The following is an 11793-nucleotide window of genomic DNA, read 5'->3' as shown; positions in this document are numbered from 1 at the left end:
ATTTATGTTACCACTGGAGACAAGGATTTTATTAGTGAAATTTAGCTCCCAGATTCATTTCATAATCCCTATGCCCATCACTTAGAAGAAAAAAACACAAATCAAGATGACATTTAAAAAAAAAAAAGGAGCCTAGGCCGGTCTTGTAGGAACATCTAAATCCTTTCCCATATTAAATACCTTATCTCAGCAGCAGTGCACCAGCCATTTAGGAAAATTAAAGAGGGAGATAGCACAGAAGAGACAGCAGATGCTAAAGCAGAGCAGTTTCTAGTCACATAGATAATGAAGGGACTCGGCACATGGCCTTTCAGTTTATCCCTGCTTCAGCTTATCCTTCATCTGCTTAAATTCAAATGGATCAGCCATTATCAAAATCATTTTGAAATTAGCTGCTCCAGTTTCAGGTGACTTTTTGGTGTATCCTCTAAAACTTGGTAACTCTTTGGGAAGACAGATGCTGTACACTTTTGCCATTTTAATTTAGTTTGGAACATGATTTCTAGGCAGCAACTGGTAGCTAATGCTTAAATAAAATTAAATTTTACTCACTAATACACACTGTGAGTCTTTTATCCCTTCCAGTGAGTTGCCACATAAAAAATATAGACTTCTTGCTGAAAAACACCAAATATTTTGTGCAAGGTGCTGTGGGCTTACAAGGCTAAGAAATACTGGACTCTGGAAGCGTATTTTCAACTAATTTTCCTTTTTCTTGGATAAATATCCTTCTGTCACCCTTGGAACTTTCTACTGGCTGATTCTGAGGAACACTATCTGTAAGCATGTATGCACGAAGCAATGACCAGCCGCCCTGCCAAGCATTTAAAATCTACTTCAAACAACTGCTGCAACAAATCTCATGCGGTTCCAGACCCTGACCAGCCTCACGTTGGCATCTCCTGGCACTGCCCCAAGCCATGTGCGTGGCAGGGCTCCCCATGCTCAGCCTGTTTGCCTCCCCAGGGACAGCAGTTACTGAGAATTCTGCATCCCCACTGGTTTCTCTAGAGACAAACACACATTTTACTAGCAAACACTGCAGGTTGGCACGTACAGAGAGATTCTTCACGCTGTTTATCGCAGTGGTTCATAATTTTTATCCCATCCTAAAACATGCCACTGGCCAAATTCCCCATGGTCATCCATTTCCTCCTCCCCGTTCCTCCCGCCCAATTTAAAATCTGGCAGTGGGGATCATTAGGAGGTTTCTGTCAACCTCAATTGCTTGAAGGAAGCAGTGATGGTTCTTACCTTCCCATTTGGCCACGCAGCACTCCTGCAATTCTGCTCCTGTGCCTCCTGGGGTGTTGATGCCACTCACATCCAGCATGCATGTGCCACACTGAGGCAGCTGACTGCTCCCAGCTCCTGTCAGAAGGTGCTTCATGACTTCTCTGCCTTTTGGCTGTCAATAGCTCCTGAATGAGCAGCAGCTCCCAAAGGAGCTGTTCCGCAGAGAGCTTCACTGCCACATGCTTCCCCGGCAGTGCCTTGCTGAGCTCTGGTAACACAGTCCCCAAGAATCGAGGGTCTTGAACTGCATTATGTCTTGAAGCTCCTGCCATTGAAGTCAGACTTCTGCATTATTAATTTTTTAACAAAATCGTGTTACTCCAATTTAAAAAGGCTTAGAGACTACAGAACACACATAAAGACAGTGGGAGTCTTAAGATCCTTGACTTGGGTTTTGATTTGGGAGATGAATTAACACATCTCCACCATGCAGACTGTAAAAATATTTACAGAAATTAGCTTTGTAGCTGAGTTAACTCAAGTGCAGCTTTGCCTTTCATCAGGCAGAGCACCTCTTTGTTATTCTTGCACCAAGATGAAATGGATAGCTTAAACACCAAAACAACACAGCCTTACATTCTGCTTACATGCCTCTAACAATACTCCTTCCCACCTGTAGGTCACCGGCTCAGAGGTGAGCAGGTCATTTCTGTCAGCTCCTCAAACCTGAGACTAGAAATCCTGGGTGCTTAGAGGTGTTTCAGGTCAGCTTTTCTGAGGCAAAGCTCCCCTCCACAGGTGCGTGCCTCTATTGTCACTAATTGCTCTAAAGACCTGGATTTCTTCTTCCAGTGACACTCTTTGAAGCTGGCTCGGGCACTTCCCTGCTACCTTCCTGCAAGTGTTTGCTGAGGATTAAATAGTGACAGCAGTGCTCCAGCGACTCCTCCGTGCCAATTGATCTGCCAGATGCAAAGAGAAGAGCGGCAGAAGTCACTGAGAATACTCACTGCCTCAAGCACTCCGTAATAAAAAGGAAATTTCAGGAATTGTCTGTGTTGGAAAGAAAAAAATGATTAAGGACGTTATTCCCTCATTAATTAGAAATGTGTTCAGGCAATAAAAAAAGGCTTCAGAAAGCCTTTTTAATTTTTACACAGTCCTAGGCTGAGCAAAATTTTATTTTAGGCACTCGATTAGAACAGGAAGTGTTGCCTTACTGCAGTGAGAGGGTTATAAAAGGTTCCAAGGTTATAAAAGGTTCAAAGCTCTTCTGCTGCAGGCTGACACCGAGCATTGTGTAAGGGGTGGCAGCCAGCTGCTCTGGCCCAGGAGGAGCCTTGGGAAGGAGTTGTGACTCTGCCAATGCCCTCCTGGTTTCCAGGGACAGCAGGATGGAGCCGCTGCTCCCAGGTCACTGCGTGCTGGTGTAACAGGGCAATGGTGACACCGAGATTTGCCACAAAGACCTGAAACTGGGATGGCCCAAGAGTGGCTGCTACAAATTGTGAGTTTAAGTAGGAGAGTATTTTCTTGTTTTTCCTTCCTGTTTTCTCTGCAGTGAAACTGTCAGTGAGTACAGTAAATACACTTCAGCTCCGTGAAGAGTTAAGAGTCAGTGTTTACACTTCTGTCTCCAGACTTCCCAGGGACAGGTTTGGACCTGACAGACCCCGAGACGTTTTTAGTAACACCAACACCTCCATCCACCCTGTGCTCCTCTCTGCCTTCTCTTTCACCCCCTGCACCAGGAGGCTTGGTGCCCTCAGCGCTGTGCAAATGACTTCATAGGCATCACTTGAGATGAATGGAACTGTATTATATTACAGCCCAAACAATGTGCTTTACAGACAGACCGATAGCAAACTGGAATATCACCTTCGGAACTGCATTTCAAAATTAGTAAGGCAGGGGCAGATTCTGCCACCTTTCAGTTGTCTGTTTCTTTAGGATGTTCCAAGCTTTTCAAAAGGAATGATCTCAGGAGTACAGTATTTATAAAAATAAGTTGTTATAATTTATGTGACAGCTGTGGCTTCAATACTGAATCAAAGGGAGCTTTAACACATGTTTAGACATACATTAGTGGGCTCCAGCTATCATAGGCTTCAAACAGCTCTTCCCAGTAGCTTCTGACATGGCTTTGCACAGCAAGTTGAGCTCTGGCAACACCAGCGATGTTGGCTTTTATCAGCAGAGGACTGTTCCCATCTCTTTAAATCAAACAGTCATATTACTGTTATTCTTCCTCTGACACTTTCAGGGTTGTAGTTTGAGATGCTATCAGCTCTCTTAAGCGCTGCAATTAACTCCTTAAGCTGTATGCTAATAAGAGCATGATCCTTATCTACCCTCTGGACACAGGCTCCACTTCACACTGGCAGAGCAGCAGCTTGTGCAGTCGGGACCCACTTTCCCCGCTGCTTTATGTGCTGGGCCTGTCAGATTGATGCACAGAGCACCAGATGGGATTTTGTACTCTCAAAGACACAGGTTTAAAGCAGCTACAGGAATTAATTCTGGGTACATAGTTCTATACCCAGAAAATCTCCCCATAGTATAGTAGGTGGCCATAATATTTTTCATACAAAAATTACTCAATATTTGAACAAAATAATGTTTGTGGGATTCCCAAAGGGGCGTTTCAAACTGAGGCACTGCGGTGTGGACTGAGCCTTCAGTGCCACAATTCTCCTGGCCTGCCTGCTGGGTCCAGCATGCTCTTACCCCTATGGATGGAGGGAAATAGCTTAAAAATAAACCTGCTTTTCAACAGCAATGCCTCCAGAGTTCATCTTTCAATTCAGCTGGGATGTTATCTCCTCTCTTATCTTTGCCTTGCTGTAAGCCAGGAATTCATGTGCCATTTGTGGAGTCTTTTCCAAAACAAGTAAGACTAAGAGTCAGTAGGAATTTTTATTCAATATGGAACACTCATTCATCAACTCCAGTATGAAACACTCAGGGACATTTCTCAGGAGAAGGTGGAAGGGCTGGATGGAGGCAGAACAGCAAGGGTCACTCATCTTCATAGGAACAGGGACCTGCCACAGCTTCTGACTGGTCCTTTGGGAGGCTGAGCTGCAGTTCCAGCCCTCATCTGCATTTTAAACCCCAGCTGGGATTGCTATAACACAAAACCAGGGAGCAAAAAAGACTCCCAAAACAATTTATTGTCCTTGTTCCTAATCACCTTCTACAGAAGGGAAGAACTGAGGCAGCAGTTCCACCACAAAGTCAAAGTGGCTGCTGTGGCTCCCGGGCTCCACACGGTCAATCCCACCAAACCTCCTGACACAAAGCATCTTGGAACTCCCTCCTAACTTCCTCACTTCCACAAAAGTGACTTTTTCTAGAAATAATATTGCAAGACTAAAGCTCTCCACCAAAACTGTAATTCTGTAGCTGTTCTGTTCAATTGTTGTTCTGAAATTAAGACCCAATTCTTCGATCAACACTGCCTCAAAGATGCAGCACTTCAACCTGCCTGTGTTCGAAGCACAATTCTCACTAAAGTTCTCAGCACCAATACAAAGAACTCTGAATATACAGGTTAAGCTGTGTTACTGTCTTCACAGTCTTTTGAACTTTTGTACCATACAAAGTAGGTGAAAATTTTTGTTCTAACCAGCGGAAAAAAATTGATTTTCAAATTGATAAATAAATTCCTAAGAAATTTTGAATGAATTCTGAATTTTTTTCGTTATTTGTAATCTAGTTATGGACTAATTTGATACCACAATGTTAAAATCATAATCCATATTTCTAACACCTACACAGTGAAAACAGTGAAACACCTCTTCCTTGTGACAGCCCAATTATTAGCACACGTAAGAGAAGTGAGAACAGACAACAGATACTGCAGTACAACATCTGAGTGAATGAAATACAAATTCTTCATAACACAAGCACTCAACTGAGTACTCAAAGTCAATAAAAATGGTTGGAAGGCCAAGGTATGGATTGCAGAAACAAACACGTGGATGTTTACATGGGATATAAATCTGTCCTGCATTCAAACTGGATCACCAAACAATTCCTCATCCTACATCTTGCAGCGACTCAGCCCAACACTGCCACTTTTTAGGAAATGTGAAACCATTAATTGCCTTATCTGATGAACTAGAGTCCTGCTAATGACTTATCAATTATCACAAGGCTTATCTTTCAGCTTCTTATTAACCAAAGATGTTCTGGAACAGACTATCCTTGGAATTGCTTCACATACGGAGACCAGACTACCGTGGGGGAAAGGAAAAACATTTTGTGTTCAAAACACCCAAACACCACAGCATTAACATTCCAGGGCAAAAAAAAGAAAGCCAGTGTGGATGTTTTTTAGCCACATGAAGACCACTTTTGTACTTAATCCTGCATACTGCCCTCACTTTAGGGTTAACTGCTGAGAAGTGTGATTAGATACAGGAAAACAGGCCAGTTTGTAGGACTAGATGGTACCTTATTAGCTCAGCAAATGCCTCTGGAACAAACTGAGGGGCTCGGTAAAACCCAGAGCCCTCTCCAGCAAAAGCTTCAAACGAAAATTTGTACTCACTTGTGGAGCAGGGCAGTGGCAGGTGCTTTGAAACACCTCAAATCTACATGAGGTGATTCCCACCTCGCACCAAGGAAGGCAACAGTGTTGGAACATTGGTTTCACTTACAAACAAGAGCAGAAAGACTCCATTAGGTGAAGGGACAGGCAATCCATGGGTGCTGTGAGGTAGACACCTAAAACTGCTTTGAGGAAGAGTAAGACAACATACGGAGATAAAAAACCGACTCTAAAACAAAAGCTTTGATGTTAAATCTTGGCGGCATCATGCCAAGCACTGGTAAATTAGACACCAGAAAAGGTAGATGCCCTGTCAGGAAAATCATCTGGCTGTTAGAACAATTAATACACCTGAAATCCCTGGCTTTGCCCCGTGCTGAGGCAGGCACCAGGAAAGCTGCGGTGCCACCAAGAGAGACTTCAGCTCTTCACACTGCTGCTTCCACCAAGAGGGCTGTGTGGATGAGCACAGGCAAGATTAACAACAGTACAAGGCCTCATGAGACTCTTGAAATTTAAGGTATACATGAATTAATCTCTGATGCAGTAAGCTATTGAGCACACAGCAATGCTCATTTAGACCTCATGGTCACCAGGAAGTATTTGAGGACATACAGAAGACCTTTACCTATTCTGGGTGATCCATATAAATTCCTTTTTCTCACTAGTCCTTTCTCTTTGCTAAAAAAAACTCCAAAAAAACCAACCAAACAAAACCCCCACCCTGTAAAATTCCAGACCACCACTGATGGGAGCTACAGTTGTGATCCTTCAGATGAGAGTTGATAGCTACATAAAAAGTCAGAAATCCAAGAGTCCAAGCTCTCCTTGCACCCTTGCAGGCCACTGATCCTGTGGCATTTAATCGAAGCCAAAGGCCCACAGTTGGCTGGGGGTGTTTCCCCAGGCAGGGTCCAAATGCAATCATGGCTTTCAGAGTGTGCAGCTCTGGCTCGCTCCGAGCGGTTTTGCTCCTTCCTCGACTCCAGCTGCAAACTACTAAACACATACTTTTTTGGGTCATTATGGCCTAATGTCTGTGGCATTACATTATTTCAGTGACATATCTTTGAACATACCGTAATTCCAAAAGCTGCAGGTCATCTCCTAGGCTAACTGGAGAGCAGGATTTTATATTAACTCCATCCTTTGTCTCCGTCTCCTTTCCTTAAAAAAGGCAAACAAAAAAAAAATCCCACTGGAACTTCCTTTCCCATTATTCCCTTCATGGTAAGGAGCCTTCTGAGCTTGCCCTATTAGGAAAAACCATTGCTAGAGGCAAAAAGCACACCACCACTGTGAACATCCTCCATCCTGAGAAATCCTGGCCCAGCACCAGGCACCAGGATAACTAAAGCACAACATTCCTAATCAGAGATTCTCAGACAAAGAAACCTTGCCAAAAAAGACTTCTACTCCTCCCCTTAAAAAACAAACAAAAAACTCCACACATGCACCCAGGCCGATAAAAGATGACAGCTGTCTTCAGAGTGATGCTTTTTATGGTCCTTTTCAAAAGGAATTAAGGAACCAATTTTTCATTTAATATCCTCAGGTTAATCCACTGTCCTTAGGTGCATATTTATCTACTTAAACTCTAATTAGCTATCAAATAAAATTTATCTGGGTGGTTTCTGTTTGAGAAAGGAATTCTCAGAAGAGCAGAACTTCTCTAAATCAGGTGCAGATTCTGTCGCGGCTGTGACAGAGCTCCATGAGCTGTCAGACTCACCCTCCCAGCTCTGAGTGACAAATTTAGTAGGAGTGCACACACTCAGACAGGACTGCAGGCACAGTCTCTGAGTTAAGGTATGTCAGTTCTTCCACTGGCCAGTTTCACCTCAATGGAAAATGGGAATTCAGATGTTTTGTCAACACAAGCTCCTTGAGGTACCATTTCCTACGAGCCCTCTCACGAGCAGAAAATCACTGGTATTTTGCACTGGCAGCAGAATAAAAAATCATTTGAACTATGCATTGAAGGCTTCATTCTCCTTATTTTTTATTCCTCCTGCAGTAAGGATTTTTTCCAGCAGCAACCAGGCAAGCATGGCATGGGGAGTTTTGTCTCCGCATCAGTTTTTCACACCTCCCAGTTTTCACCATGCCTAACCATGGTCAGATTCTCCTGGACACAAAACTGAAGCTTCCTAATTTTAGTAAGGGAAGGACATCAGCACTTCTTACATCCTCAAGCACCCAGCAAGGAGAAAAAACAGAGCCATCGAACCAAATTAGGGAAGAACCTAATCTGGGCAGGGTTGGAACGTAAAGAAAATTCCAGATTTTGCTCTCCACCATCCCTCTTCCATGCCCCCATGCTCATACACACATCTGAAAGGAAACTGAGGGCAAAGACCTGAAAAATTTTCGTGTTACTCCAGACCAGAAATTTCCGTGTTACCACCAAAGCCCAAAGTCCTGCAGGAGCCTCAGGGCAGCAGCAGGAGAGGAGGGTGTGCCAGAGGGGGACAGTGGCCTCAGGAGGGTGTGCCAGAGGGGGACAGTGGGCACAGGAGGGTGTGCCAGAGGGGGACAGTGGCCTCAGGAGGGTATGCCAGAGGGGGACAGTGGCCTCAGGAGGGTGTGCCAGAAGGGGACAGTGGCCTCAGAACCTCCTGCATGGCAGCAGGGCTGGAGTCAAGCTGTTCTCTCTACACAAGGTTGTGGAAAGCTGAGCTCTCTCCCAAGAACACTTGCTCACTCCAAAAAGCCTCTGCCCCCAGGCAGTTCCTTGCTCCTCTCCCAGCATCCTGGCTGCTCTGGCACTTTTGGCCCCTTGGCTCTGGGCAGCCTGGCAGGGCTGCTCTTCCCCAGGCAGCCCTTGGTGCAGGGTGAGCAGCTCTGGCAAACACGCAGGCTCTGGATGCGTATCCAAACCAAACCCAAACATCTCGAGATTCTTCCTTCCCTAACTCCAAACACATTTGATATGCTCAAACATGTATTGTATTCTGTCAGGAACCAAATGGCTGTTTTACTGTTCCAAATAATCAAATCTCTTTTGCTGGATGATTAACAGAAATATTGCTCACCCAAAGCAATCAAACTTTCATTTACATGTTTGAGAGCCTGATCTACAGTCCCTGGAGTCTCTGGGACTATTTCCAGTCACTTTGACAAACCTTGGATCTGGCTTTAAGCAATTTTTTTCCCCCTAGATACGCTCATCCACTGAAGACTGAGCTCAGCACTGATTTTTTCACACTGCAGCTAAAGAATGAATCTGCTTAAAGCTTCTTGTAAGGCCGGATATCACTAGGTAAATTGAACACAGAGGCTTGTTTTCCTTACATTTGGTTTTGATGTTCTGTTCACTGGGCCTATGACTGCAAAGGTTATAGATGATGCAATTTATTTTCCTTCTGCTTTTTACCAGTAGAACACTGCTCCTCTTCCTAGATTAAACACAGGCTTTATTGCACATTTATCTCAAAATACATGTCTTTGAAAGGCCCAAAATCTAACAGCATGTTTCACATTTGCTAGGGGTCTCGTTTTTATGCTGGTTTTCTATGGAGTCTGCTTCCAAACCAGTTTTGCCTTTCTCATGGCAATGGTGTGTTAATCCAGACTTTCACAGAACTAAATGCTGATCTCAAACCCTTTGGAAGGATCCTGATCCTCCAGTAAGCACACCAGGCATCACTATTCCAGCATAAACACGAAATTAAAGACACGGCAACTACGTAAGATAATAATCTCTCTCAGTTTACAGTTGATTTTACTTTGTTTCTATTCAAACTGAAGGTATGTACACTGGTCGTTTCCAGGGTTTATTTTATAACTGCCTGGGGGCACAAACCTGCTCATTTTCTACTGGGGACAGCAGGGTGTTGAATCAGCTGCAGAATGCTGACCCAATCTTATGTGCTACTCTTGATTACATGGGCATTATCTTAAAAACACAATCACACTGCTCCCTGAGTGTGTTGGGCTAACTGACCACACAAACTGCACATCTTCATCTTCCCAGTGCCTTTTGTGCCTTTTCTTTTTATGAATACAAAACTGAAATCCAGCTCATGCTGACAATACCTGGGTAACCAGCAGTTTGCCTCCAGGTCTTGTAAACCAGACTTTTTTTTTTGGTTTTGTATCCACCAAATAGTTTCCTTTAAAAAAGAGGCTATTATACTTTTTTTTTTTTTTTTTTTTTTTCCCCTGGGAAACTGAGATCTAGCCAGTAACAGGTGAGCTCATCTAATTTTGACAATAAAATGCAGTAGGATCTGCATTAGGAAATCGAATTGACACTGCTTTTACCTTTCCAGTGCCGTGATTTGACCTCAGTTAGCGTCTAACACTGAAAGTAGATCTCCTCCTTCATGGGTCTCACGTCGCAAGTCTGTTTTACAGTATTGCTCTGACACCAGGCAATTCCATGGACTATCTGGGAGCAAACCAGTGCTGCAGTGCTCCTGGCTCAGCCAGCTCTCTAGCGCTTCCCAGGGCTCTGCTCTGAGCCCGTGCCTGGGGGCTGCCCTTAGCCCACGGCTTTTGGCCATTCATCTCCCTCTTAACTGGCCTCAGTTATGTGCCGAGCACCTCATTATAAGGGAAATTTTAATTTGTGTGTCCAGCAGACATTTATGAAATTTTTCGCCGCTCTTGTCAAGGGAATAAAGTTAATTGTGAGCAGTACAACAAACTAAAATAAGCTGTGAGCTTTCAAATAATGGAAGTAACTGTGACACTCTTGCTCTAAGTAGTCTTCATCCAATGTACAGGACACCACAGCTAGAACAGAGGATTTTTTTTCTGAAAAAAAAAGAAAGAAGGAAAATAATGGTAAGCAGTGTTCTTAATTTTTAATCACTCTTCCTGTTTAGAAAAAGCAGCAATGAAAACAGTTACTGATGTGCTCCCCCTCTGGCTCAAGACACTGCTCAAATGTCTCACTTGCAAGACTTCAGGCTCTGATTAGTTTCCCAGCTACTGCAAAGCAAAGCTTGTCTGCAAACTCACTGCTTCCATGTAAGAAACGAATGTTCAGATGTTCAAAGAGGCCGGGACTGAGAGCGAGCTTTTCACAGCCTTTCTGCCTTGACAGCAACACGCATTTCCAGTGGTTTTGATGAGACTCCCAGTTAGGATTTCCTCAGTTCCGTCTCACACGCAATCAAGATTTGAAAGTCCTTTAGGTTCAGAGGAGCTGAAAACACAGGCTATAGGCTTGATTCAGGCCCTACAGAAAGAGATGGAAAGGCTCTCCCGAACCTAACAGTGCCTAAGGAGCTCCTGAACTTTTGTCAAGCACTCTACAGAAACCCATAAATCTCTAGAAATGGGGAAAATAATCAAGAGTTAACAAAACACTGAAGTAACACAATTTTTATGACATTCAAAATCGACATTAATAAATGTATCTGAAATCTATTATTTCTATCTATCAAGGAGGAAAAAGAGTGGAAACTTTAAATTTCAGAAACACTTGGATGTGCTTTCAAAACTAGAGAGTTAAGGACAATGGGCAGTGCCAGATACTCTGCAAGATGCAATCCATCCATTGCTTCTCCCACTGAACACAAGTCAGACATTGTTTCAAAATTATTTTTACAAGCAGAGAAGGATACAAATTCACCTGAATCACCCCATAACCTTTAAAAATTCATAGATGAATACCTGAGGCTTAGGAAAATTCAGATTCTTCAGGCGTTTTCCATAGAACATTGATAAGTACACACATTTTATTCCCAGTAGTTTTGAAACACCTGCAAATTTTTTATAGAAAAGGAGAATTACCAGCAATAACCTCTCAAGGAATCCCTGCAATATGTAAACAGTGTGTAATGAAGCTCCATTTAGCCCTCAGTGAAGTCTCAGTGAGAATTTATGGAGTAGACAGGATCATCTGCTTTCCACTACAGCTGATTAGCAAAGGATCCCCTCAGCACAAGCAGAGTAAAAGACACCACTTGTTCTCTGGGGGGCTGAGCGGGGAAAGTGGGGAAGGGGAATAAATCTGCAGCCTCCCTGGTCTCTCTGAGCCCACTGCCCTC

This window comes from Motacilla alba, chromosome 9 (assembly GCF_015832195.1).
Source record: "Motacilla alba alba isolate MOTALB_02 chromosome 9, Motacilla_alba_V1.0_pri, whole genome shotgun sequence".
Lineage (NCBI taxonomy): Eukaryota > Metazoa > Chordata > Aves > Passeriformes > Motacillidae > Motacilla > Motacilla alba.
The sequence above is the reverse complement of the archived record's forward strand: the minus strand, read 5'-3'. Positions refer to the sequence as shown.